The sequence below is a fragment of the Ursus arctos genome, unplaced genomic scaffold (assembly GCF_023065955.2).
Source record: "Ursus arctos isolate Adak ecotype North America unplaced genomic scaffold, UrsArc2.0 scaffold_8, whole genome shotgun sequence".
Classification (NCBI taxonomy): domain Eukaryota; kingdom Metazoa; phylum Chordata; class Mammalia; order Carnivora; family Ursidae; genus Ursus; species Ursus arctos.
Genome location: NW_026623100.1, coordinates 71,912,982 through 71,925,867, shown reverse-complemented (window position 1 = coordinate 71,925,867; position 12,886 = coordinate 71,912,982). Strand labels below are relative to the sequence as shown.

At 40.4% G+C, this 12,886-nt stretch overlaps 1 long non-coding RNA gene across 1 annotated transcript in view; it reads left to right on the top strand.

Annotated features, from left to right (window-relative positions):
* The window catches only part of LOC130543143 (uncharacterized), a 134,458-nt gene extending 122,225 nt beyond the window's left edge, over positions 1-12,233 (top strand). The window contains exons 2-3 of the long non-coding RNA XR_008958235.1: positions 11,310-11,364; positions 12,111-12,233. This is a non-coding gene — a long non-coding RNA (uncharacterized LOC130543143). The remainder of the gene's footprint in view (positions 1-11,309; positions 11,365-12,110) is intronic.
* Positions 12,234-12,886: the final 653 nt, after the last annotated feature.

Below are 12,886 nucleotides of genomic sequence, written 5' to 3'. Positions count from 1 at the left end.
TGGATCCCTAGAGGAATGTCTGTGGCTTCCCTCTTCCGTTCTGACAACTGGGCCACAAGAACCTTCTTCCTCTCATTAGTTAGGTGACTCCAGGGACTCCTAAACATTTCTGAGCCTCAACGTACTCATTTGTAAAATGGGATTGCCAAGGCTGACTGTACAGTGGGCTGATAGCGAGAAATATAATATGGAGAAAGTAGAATGAAAGGTCTTAGAAATTGTATATGACAGCAAGCAGGGCATGATGGTGTCTTCATTATTTACAGGTCCAGGAAGAAGAGGCAGGGAGGGCCGAGGTACACAGACACCTGTTCTCTACCACTCACCACTAACTTCATCTATTCTCCCTCATCTCCATCTGTTTGCCTTCCATTTGTCTACTCCTTTCCATTTGTTGCCATCTATCAGGTATTCTGTGAGGGTTGACCTTGCGTGTTCTGCACTGAGTGTTCTGTGCTAGCCTCTTCTCTTCTACGGGCCAGGCCTGCTGCAGTGTCCAGTGAGATCCAGAGACCTGGAGCAGCCTCCCACCCCCACCTCTCTCCCCACACCCCACACTACAATGACCCTACAGACTAACATCTCTCCAGGTGTAGAAGCCAACCAGAGGCAGTGCAATGAACTACTGACCTCCGAATTCTTCTAGGTGCAGTAATTTGATAGCTCCATTTTGTTTTTCCTAGACAATTCACCGATCCTTAATTTTCTTCCCTTCCTTTGGTGGCTTACAGAGGAGTCTCCTGACCTGTACCCAGCAGAGATTGAGGGAATGACCATAGGCTCCATCCAGTTGTACCTTCTAGGCCCCTTGCTTTGTCCAGCCATGGTTTCATGGCAGAGTGGGTTTTGGGACCTTTCCTGAAAGGTGAACTCTGACCCATCAGGGGAAACCAATATCACTAGGTGACGGAGTTGGTGGGAGGCAGGTGGGAACAAATTCCTTCTATGAGCCAAGCTCGCCTTCAGGTCTGATCTAGTTTTCAGAATAGCTGAGTATTACCAGTTACCCCCACAGGCCCCACACTGGGGAACACCATTCAGTCTCGTCCTTCAAGGACATTCAGTGTAAGACAAGACTTTGTTTACAACCTTCCTGTCCTCACTTTTCCAGCAATAAAAGGGTGACCTATGGTTGGAAATACATCCAAGGCATTCTGAAGCCAAGTGCTAGGAATCTCTTTTCTGTGGTCCCTGAGAACCAAGCCCCCTTGCCATCTTAGACCAAAACGTCTAGGAGATAGGATAGGGGGAAGAAAGCTCTTCGGTAGGGAAGCCCCTGGCTTGTAGCCCCTAAAATTCCAACAATATGCCTTATGCTGGACATCTTTTTTCCTGTTTGGCATGTTTCCAATTCCTCAAGGTATTTTCTTCAAATAAAATGTGAAAAAAAAATCACTTTGCAAATTTTAACAACTAAATATTGAATCCTTAGTGTCTTTGAAAGCAAATGTTTTAAATCAAGGCTTTGAGTGGATAATGGTTTATAGACTCACCTTTTCCCCACTTGCCTTTCACAAAACCATCTTCAATTTCCTATGAAGAGCTGGGAAAGTAAACACCAGCATATTCATTTAATTTCCCTTTGGCTCACCAGACCTTGTTTCTAGAAATATCTTTGATTCCCTCTGACAACTCTACTATCTTTCTATTTCCCTAATCTGACATCATCCCTGAATGTTCCCTCTTAGCCCTCTCGGCTTACATCATTACATTTTTCAGCTTGTCTCTACCGGTATCTTAACTCCTCTTTTGATAGTTTTTCTGATAGTTTATGTGTTAGGATGATGATGAGGATGATAATGATGGTGAGGGGGTCGAGTGGGGGGAGAAAGAAAGGAGAGGTGGGGAGAAAGAAAGAGAGAGAGAAGGGAACTTCTTTTGTCCTTTCAACCTAGGAGTACATGTGGACCTGTTCATTCATTTGGCATACTCGCTCACTACTGCATAAATTTACATGACTCATAGGTAAATCTATGAGTTTCTATATTTTGGACATTCATGCAGCCTCCAGATTCTTCCTTAAGATCCTCCTTCTCCTTTTCCTTTTATCTTTTCAGAAAGTAGAGGTTTCTCACATTCCTGGAAAAAGCAGTCCCATCTTTTAGTTGGTTCTGGGAATCAACTCTTCTCTCAAATCCTCGTCTGTAAGTTGAAGGGTTGCATATGATGGTCTCTGAGGTCCCCTGTATGAGACTGTGAAAGACTAAATGAGATTGTAATGCATTAACAGAGTAAGGTAAGGGAGGACCAAAGAGAAATCAAGCTCTACTAGACATGCATGATAAAGTCGTAGATGGTGTAGGGGAAGAAACATCAGAGAATAGAGAAAGAGGGTTGGAATCTTAAGCAGGGCAATAAAATATGTCTCAAGACACTGCCGTCTCTCCTTTTCTCAATGCCCTTGAATGTGTACTTGACATCTAATGTGGTATGTCCTGTGCTCTTTAATGTACATTGCACAGTGGGAGCAGCTACAATTCCAGCTGTAGGCTGGTTAACTGGAGGTTAGCACATGTCTCGACAACGTCCCTTGTTGTTGGTCACAGCACTAATTCCATTGGAATTTGGCCTCAATAACTATTGAGGATCTGACGTCTCTGAGGATAAAGAAGTATTTGGTAAGAGGCAGGGTGCTGACTTTGCAATATGGGCAGATGCTCACCTGGATGTAGAGGAAAAAATACACTCTCCTCTGCTAATAACAGACTTCCCTTATTAAAAGAAGATTATAGAACTCCAAAGCAAGACTCTAGATACCCTGAGCTTTCCTTCAGCCTTATCCATTGATCTGGAAACCTCTGATGTGCATGTTGGATCATCTGATGTAGACTTGTGATTAAAGGGGCAAACATTGTATTAGCTAGCCATCTACCCCTTCTTCCTCCTTCTCCTCCTCCTCATCAGTCACACTGGATGGAGTAGGTGCCACAGCTTATGTTACTGGGAACATTTGTATCCAGCTTTGTATCCTAGGTATGAGCCAACATACTGCACTATCTGTAGTTTTCAGGTGTCATAGAATTTCTATCACATACAAATCTGAAAATTGAAAATATTAACCACATTTAGAATACAGTAAATATCAAACAATATTTTGGTCACTTCTGGGCCCCAAAGTGACCAGTACAGAACTTTGCAGGAAGCAGTCATTCAGGAAATCATGTGCTAGTTTTAATGATCATGATCGTGATGAAGATAAATGATTTAAAATAGTAAAATGTTTTTCAAATGGCTTCTATATATCAAAGGTTATACAAAGTTAGCTGCATTTGAACCTTAGAACCATGTTAAGGTAATAAAACATTTCAGTGCCAGATATGAGCCTATGGTGAGCAGAGACTGTGTTTTACTCATCTTTGCATTTCGAGCCCTTATTGTAGGACTTGGCAAGAGATCACGCTTAACATTATTGTCGCACGCTTACTTTGTGCACGAAGAACTTACTAAGCATTCATTGTGGAACAAGGCTGCCACATATGTCACTGAAAAGACTGCATCATACAGCATAAGGGGGTGCTATTCACATGCAATGCATTGGGAACAGTGTCCCCATTATTGGTGTCTAACTGCACTGTAGCATCCATGAGAGGCAGTCAAGACATGAGTCAAGTTCCTACTCTTTTGGAACCTACAGTTAAAAGAAAAAGACAAATAATAAACTCATTAACAAATAAATAAATCATATAAATTCACATATTGAAATGTGCTCTAAAAAGAAAATAGGATGATGGCATCAACAGCAGTGGATGCCGGGGGAGGGGCGGGGGTGGGCTATCTATCTACTGGAGTCGGGAGAGACCTCTTTTGCGGAGGGAAACATGGAGTTGAGACAAATCATTAGGCAGAGGCAGGCATACGTTAGCTGTTTCATCCACGCAGCAACCTTGTTAGGTATACGTATATATCTATATCCCACTTTATATGGGAAAAGACCCAGCCCCAGAAAGAATTTTGCTTCAAGTCACACAAAGTAGTAAGGGGCCCCACAAGAGTTTGTGCCACATTTGTTCAACTCCAAAACCACTGGGTGTAAATATTATATCACACTGTCTCTTGTAGAAGAGAAAGTGAGTGTAACAAAGATCTTATGCATCTATAGTCATTTTTGTGAGCATATTTCTAGAAGTATGGTACTGGTCTACACGCTGGGTGATTTGATACATTTTTGTGAGATGTCTAGGATGAAATTCTTAGCAGGATTGATGCATGTCACAAAACTGTGTTCAGCAATTTAGATATTCTATTTTTTTTAGGTTCACATAAGGTGACTGTTAAAAGCATAACACAGAGAGATTTGATGAGGAATCAGGAAGACCGGCCTCAGTGCCGACTTGACCACCAGGAATCCCTGGGACCTTGGGCAGGTCCTTTTTCCAACCTGAACTTCAGTTTCTGTGTCTGAAAATGAATGTGATATTTGCCCTCCTTATTTCAGGACTATTGTAAGACTCTAATGTCATAACGTGTGATATATAAATTTATATATAAGTATATAAATATATAAATTTTGACTGTACTAATTTGGCAATCCTTAAGGTAATACAAAACATCAAACTTCATATTCCTTTTCTTACCAAAGCCAAGATCTTTATGGGGTAGAATCTGAAAAAAAAAAAAAACAAAAACTGGAGACAGTGCCACATAACTAGATCTATCTTCCAAAATTATGCAAAGTCACTTTGCGATTGAATTATTATTCATGCCCAAAAAATACTGTTGTATTAATTACCCAAATAATTGATCCTGGAATTATTTGGTTGTAAGTAGCTGAATTTTTAAAATAATTTTCCTGTTTATTGGCCTAGTGTAACTTTGTTATGAGTCTTGCCTTGGAGATAAATGTCTTATCTCCATCAAGATTTCTGTCCTGGAAGAGAGTTTCGTGCTGGATCTGTTGCCGAGATCGTGACATTTGCTTTTCTGATGTTCCTCACTCAAAACTTTCTACCTTAAGAGCCAGTCCCATTTTTTCATGCTCCTTATTTACTTTATTATTAATAGTATGAATCATAATAATCTGACTTTTTCATGTTCATAGTGCTTTAGCAGGAGAAGAACTGTCTTCACGCACATTTTCTTCATTTATCTTTATCACACATCAGTGATGGAGGTTTCGATTCTCATTTTCAAGATAGCAAAAGGAGGTTCAGAGATGTAAAGTGATGTAGTTAAGATGCCACAGCTAGGATGGGGGGAACATGGCTTCAGACAAAAGGCTACCCATTCTCTGAGTCCCACCCCCTACCCCCACACATACGCATGTTGAAAGAGCTTGGCTCTGGTTGGATTTTGAACAGACTTTATTACATTAATATCTTTAAGTATCTTAATTAGGTCTTTCAGGAAGGAAAAGAAATTATTTGGTCACCAAAAACAGCCTGAGGATTCCAACTCGAAAGAGTGAGTCTGTTTCAGATCACTCGATAGGGTGGTGGCTCCATTTGGCCAGGAAACTTGAACATCAACGATGAACCATGTGTAGCAGGGGATGCTTGGATACAGCCCCTGGCCTATGAGGAAATATGACTGTTCGTGGTATGTGCACCCAACACCTACAGCAAACACTCCCACGGCCACCAGTGTTGGATTCAATTAAACATTAAATTCATCATCTTTAGCAAGGAAAGAGAACAGCAAACAGTTGCTCTCTCATGGCTAAACACCCCTCGGATTTGCTGGCCTTTGATTTATTGGAAGAAACCTGCTGGGAAGAACATACTGTGTAGCTGATTAATGTCAGCTTCTGTCATCAGTTTCCACTTAGATTCTTGGCCAGCCCTGACATCTCCTCCCTTAAGGATCCAGAAGAATTTGAGGGCTGATCCAAGAGCTTTACTGGCATGGGATTTGCAGAATGTGGTGTTTGCAAAATAAGGAAGATGAATGGAAGTGGAATCCCATGTTCTCCACTGGACTTGTTTCTTTAATTCTTTTCTCCAGAGGCCCCGCTCCATGCCAGGACCACACTAGCAAGGGGACTGAGGAAAGTGTGTTCCCAGGCCCCAGTACAGATGTCTTGCATTTCCTGTGCTGCTTTATGTGTTGGCTTCTCGGAGCTTGTCAAACTGGGAAGGGGTCCGAGGAGGAATGTAGTACACATTCGCCATCAGAACCTTCGCCGAGACCCTTGGACAAAGCCTGTGGAACATTGAGCCCACGGAGAGCAGGCCCCATCCACTGAGCAGCTAAGGCCGAGAGAAGACCCACTGCTCCACCTCTCCCCAGACCAGGCACACAGGCCTGTGTGTCATCCAGCACCATTTTGCTTTCCCCAGTGATAAATCATGGTGCAAAGGCATTATATTTAAAGCAAGCATATGTTGGCTAATTGAATTTAAATTTAAAAAAAAACAAAAAAAAATAAATAAAGCAAGCAGAATTTCCTATATGTGTTCTTCTTGGTTTTCAATTGGAGGAAGTGCCCATTATTTGATTTTTTAAAAATAATTTTGCCTTTTTCCCTTTCCTCTAGTATGCAAAGGATCTAGAATGGCAATTTTGTGGCAATTTTGACAAGACTCTAAACCCTCTCCTTCCTGAACTCATTGCTGCATTCAAGAAGAAAGAGAGAAACATAAGAAAGAGACAAAGACAGAGAGAGAGGAGGGAGGGAGGGAGGGAGGGAGGGAGGGAGGCTGGGAGGAAGGAAAGATTTCAATTGAGAAAGATAAATCTGTTTTGATCATCTGTTCAAATTTGACAAATCATCACAAAATCTGGTGGCAGAAAGTAACATTGATTTTATTATATCTCACAGTTTTTAAGAGTCAGGAATTTGGGAGAAGACGGGATAGAGAGTTTCAACATGGGATATCACGTGCAGTTGTTGTCAGGAGCTAGAAAAGCAGGAGCTGAAGTAAAGCCAGTGGGGGCTTGTTGGGAGCATCCCTTTCCCCTCCCTCTACCTCTCCTTCTCCCTCTTCATATGGTTTCAGGGACTTTCAATGCGGTGTTTCCACCTGGGCTAATTTGGGCCTTATAGCATGGCAGCCTCTGGAAAGTCAAAGCGTTTACATGGTGACTGAAGGCTTCAAGAGTGTGTATTCTGGGGGGTTCAACTGTTGTGCTATTTTTAGTATATTGTGTTTGAAGATGCACAGAGGCCTTCAAGATTATTTTTAATGGCTTAGAGTTACTTCCTTATCCTTTTACTAATCAATCATAAAGATCTGGTAGGAGGTTGGAACAAATTACTTCTATGTTCCTCTTCATATCTATTTGTCTACTGTTATTGATTTTAGGATTCTGACAGGTGTGAGGTAATAACTCATTGTAGTTTTGATTTGCATTTCCCTGATGAAAAATGATGTTGAGCATCTTTTCATGTGCCTGTTGGCCATCTGTATGTCTTCTTTGGAAAAATATCTATTCATGTCTTCTGCCCATTTTTAAATTGGATTATTCAATTTTTAAAATTTTTTTTATTATGTTAGTCACCATACAGTATATCCCTGGTTTTTGATGTAAAGTTCGATGATTCATTAGTTACCTATAACACCCAGTGCACCATGCAATACGTGCCCTCCTTACTACCCATCACCAGCCTATCCCATTCCCCCACCTCCCTCCCCTCTGAAGCCCTCAGTTTTTTTCTCAGAGTCCATAGTCTCTCATGCTTCATTCCCCCTTCTGATTACCCCCTTTTCTTTATCCCTTTCTTCCCCTACTGATCTTCCTAGTTCTTATGTTCCATAGATGAGAGAAATCATATGATAATTATCTTTCTCTGCTTGACTTATTTCACTTAGCATTATCTCCTCCAGTGCCGTCCATGTTGCAGCAAATATTGAGAACTCGTTCTTTCTGATAGCTGAATAATATTCCATTGTATATATGTACCACAACTTCTTAATCCAGTCATCTGTTGAAGGGCATCTCGGTTCCTTCCATGCTTTGGCTATTGTGGACAATGCTGCTATGAACATTGGGGTGCATATGGCCCTTCTCTTCACTATATCTGTATCTTTGGGGTAAATATCCAGTAGTGCAATGGCTGGGTCATAGGGTAGCTCCATTTTTAACTTTTTAAGGGACCTCCACACTGTTTTCCAGAGTGGCTGTACCAACTGGCATTCCCACCAACAATGTAGGAGGGATCCCCGTTCTCCACATCCTCTCCAGCAATTGTTGTTCCTTGCCTTGTCAATTTTTGCCATTCTAACTGGCATAAGGTGGTATCTTAGTGTGGTTTTGATTTGAATTTCCCTGATGGCTAATGATTTTGAACATTTTTTCATGTGTCTGTTAGCCATTTGTATGTCATCATTGGAAAAATGTCTGTTCATATCTTCTGCCCATTTTATGATTTGTTTATTTGTTTCTCGTGTATTGAGTTTGAGAAGTTCTTTGTACATCTTGGATACCAGTCTTTCATCTGTAGTATCATTTGCAAATATATTCTCCCATTCCGTGGGCTGCCTCTTAGTTTTTTTGACTGTTTCCTTGGCTGTGCAGAAGCTTTTTATCTTGATGAAGTCCCGCAATTTCATTTTATCTTTTGTTTCTCTTGCCTTTGGAGATGTGTCATGAAAAAGGTTGCTTTGGCCGATGTCGTAGAGGTTGCTGCCTATGTTTTCCTCTATGATTTTGATGGATTCCTGTCTCACATCAAGGTCTTTCATCCATTTGGTGTTTATCCACTCTCGCCACTATTATTCAACATAGTACTAGAAGTCCTTGCAACAGCAATCAGACAACAAAAAGGGATAAAAGGTATCCACATCGGCAAAGAAGTCAAACTGTCTCTCTTCACAGATGACATGATACTCTATATGGAAAACCCAAAAGAATCCACTCCCAAACTATTAGAAGTTATAGAACAATTCAGTAATGTGGCGGGATACAAAATCAATGCTCAGAAATCAGTTGCATTTCTATACACGAATAATGAGACTGAAGAAAGAGAAATTAGGGAATCCATCCCATTTACAATAGCACCAACAACCATACGTTACCTTGGAATTAACTTAACCAGAGATGTAAAGGACCTATATTCTAGAAACTATAAATCACTCTTGAAAGACATTGAATAAGACACAAAAAGATGGAAAAATATTCCATGCTCATGGATCGGAAGAGTTAACATAGTTAAAATGTCCATGCTACCCAGAGCAATCTACACTTTCAATGCTATCCCGATCAAAATACCGATGACATTTTTCAAAGAACTGGAACAAATAGTCCTTAAATTTGTATGGAACCAGAAAAGGCCCCGAATCGCCAAGGAACTGTTGAAAAGGAAAAACAAAGCTGGGGGCATCACAATGCCGTATTTCGAGCTGTTCTACAAAGCTGTAATCACAAAGACAGCATGGTACTGGCACAAAAACAGATACATAGACCAATGGAACAGAATAGAGAACCCAGAAATGGACCCTCGGCTCTTTGGGCAACTAATCTTTGATAAAGCAGGAAAAAACATCCGGTGGAAAAAAGACAGTCTCTTCAATAAATGGTGCTGGGAAAATTGGACAGCTACATGCAAAAGAATGAAACTTGACCACTCTCTCACACCATACACAAAGAGAAACTCCAAATGGATCATTCAATTTTTGAGTGTTGAGTTTTAGAAGTTTTTTATAGATCTTGGATACTAGCCCTTTATCAGATACATCATTTGCTAATATCTTCTCCCATCCATAGGTTGCCTTTTAGTTTTGTTGATTGTTTCCTTCACTGTGCAGAAGCTTTTGATTTTGATGTAGTCCCTCTCCTCAGGTGACATAGCTAGAGAGAAGTGGCCACAGCAGATGTCAAAGAAGTTATTGGCTGTGCTCTCTTCTAGGATTTTTATGGTTTCAGGTCTCACATTTAGTTCTTTCATCCATTTTGAATTTATTTTTGTGTATGATGTAAGAAAGTGGTTCAGTTTCATTCTTTTGTACGTAGCTGTCCAGTTTTCCCAACACCACTTGTTGAAGAGACTGTCTTTTTCCTATTGGATATTTTTTCCTGCTTTGTCAAAGATTCATTGACCATATAATTGTGGGTCCATTTCTGAGTTTTCTATTCTGTTCTATTGATCTATGTGTCTATATTTGTGCCGGTACCATACTGTTTTGATTACTACGGCTTTGTAGTATAACTTGAAGTCTGGAATTGTGATGCCTCCAGCTTTGCTTTTCTTTTTCAAAGTTTCTTTGGCTATTTGGGGTCTTTGTGTTTCCATACAAATTTTAGAATGGTTTGTTCTAGCTCTGTGAAAAATGCTCTTGGTATTTTGATAAGGATAGCACTAAATGTATAGATTGCTTTGGATAGTATAGACATTTTAACAATATTTGTTATTTCAAATCATGAGCATGGAAGGTCTTTCCATTTCTTTGTGTCATCTTCAATTTCTTTCATTGGTGTTTTATACTTTTCAGAGTACAGAGTGGCTAAAATCAATAACACAAGAAACAGCAGGTGTTGGCAAGGATGTGGAAAAGGGGAGCACTCTTGCACTGTTTGTGGGAATGCGAACCGGGTACAGTCACTCTGAAAAACAGTATGGAGGTTCCTCAAAAAGTTAAAAATAGAACTATCCTATGATCCAGTAATTGCGCTAGTGGGTATTTACCCAAAGAATAAAAAATACTAATTCAAAGAGATACATGCATGCTGGTGTTTATAGTAACATTATCTACAATAGCCAAACTATGGAAACAACCCAAATGTCCATTGACTGATGAATGGATAAAGGTGTCACACACACACACACACACACACACACACACACACACTATGGAATATTACTACGCCATAAAAAAGAATGATATCTTGCCATTTGCAATGACATGGATGGAGCTAGAGTGTATTATGCTACGTGAAATAAGTCAGTCAGAGAAAGACAAATACCATATGATTTCACTCATATGTAGAATTTAAGAAACAAAACAAATGAACAAAGGGGGGGGGAGAGAGACAGGCAAACCAAGAAACAGACTTAACTATAGAGAAAAACTGATGATTACCAGAGGGGAGGGTTGAGGGGTATGGGTTAAATAGGTGATAGGGATTAAGGAGGGCACTTGTTGTGATGAGTACTGGGTGTGTACGTAAGTGATGAATCACTATATTGTACATCTGAAACTAATATTACACTGTATGTAAACTAAGTGGAATTTAAATAACACTGAAAAAAATAACTATTTGTCTGGAATCCTATGGGGTATTGGTACTAGGGTCTCATCCTTAAAAGTAAGACAATAGTAACTTTACTAATGCTCACTGAAGTGTCAGGTACTATTCTGTATACTTTTCATACATTGAATAATTTAATTGTTGCAAATATGCTAGAGATTGGCACTATTTCTTTTCTTTTGCAGATGAGAAAAAAGAAGTGCAGAAAGGTTAAGCAACTTGTCAAAAGTCACACAGCTGGTAAGAGGATTTAAATCCAGGCGACTTGATTTAAGAGGTCATCTGCTTAAGCATTATACTAACCTATCTGCCCCAAAGAAATCATTCTGTTTGCTTCATATTTAAGTCACAGAGAATTTTTGGCATGTTTGTTCTTTACATGCACAAGGGATAAAACCCCTCGGACAAGCACCTGGCAGTGTAACTGAAGCAACAAGCAGCACGTGACAGATCCTAATGAGGACCCCAGGCAAAGGCTATAGGAGTCATAAGAGGAGAGAACTGGGAGCGAGCTGGGTCTTAGAAAGGGCTTCCCTTTGGAGGGAGGAACAGAAATGGGCTCTTAAGAACAGATAGAAGTTAGAGCACAAGAAAGATGGATTTGACATTCTTGATGGTGAGAGGAACTTGCTTTACGTATAGCTGGTCATGTTGCCAGTTCCAGCCTTAAATAAGGGGTTCCTCTTCTAACATGACTGCATTGGGTTTCTTTGGGTCCTGACCATTATTAGGTCATCACCTTAAGAGAGAAAAGAGGACAGGACTTCCCCTTAAGGATGAGTCAGAGATGAGAGGCTCTGGCACATGGAGTACCCAGTCTTTTTCTGGACTCCCCCACCAACCCCATAGAGCCCCTGAGATCAGACGAGATCTGGCTTCCTCTGGGGAGAGTGGTTGCAGAGCCAGAGCCTCAGAAATAAATTAGTTGCCACTAATTCTCTGTCCTCACCCTCACCTGCCAGAAACTGAAGACCCTTTTTTCCCAGCCAGGAATTATGAAAATGGAGAAAGACCCCATTGCCCTCAGACCCACGGTGTTGTCCAGCTGCTGCTAGGCGCACCTTGAACTTCAGGAGGCAAGGATCATGCCCAGCTTCTTCACTGATGTGCTGCCAGTAAGTGACATGTGATCCGTGTTCAGTAAATATGTGTTAAAGAAATGAATGAGGGAAGTAATTGATGACTAAATGAACAAGTAGGGATTTTTGCATCTGTGTTCATCAGAGATATTGACCTATAGTTTTCTTTTTTGTAGTGCCTTTGTCTGGTTTTGGTATCAGGATAATGCTGGCCTCATAGAATGAATTTGGTGGCTTTCTTTCCTCTTTTATTTTTTTGGACTGGTCTGAGAAGAATAGGCATCTCTTCTTTAATGTTTGGAAGAATCTTCCCGTGAAGCCATCCGGTCCTGGACTTTTGTTTGTTGGGAGTGTTTTGATTACTGATTCAATTTCATTGCTAGCAATCTATTTCAGTGTGTCCATCCAACGTTGAATGGATAAAGAAGAGGTGGTATATGTATCAAGCATATATATATATATATATATGTAGAGAGAGAGAGAGAGGTGATATATATATATATATATATCACCAAATATTACTCAGCCATAAAAAAGAATGAGCTCTTGCCATCTGCATAGACATGGCTAGATCTAGAGGATATAATGCTAAATGAAATAAGTCAGACAGAGAGAAACAAATACCATATGATTTCACTTCTTTGTGGAATTTTAAGACACAAAACAAATAGACAATCAAAGAG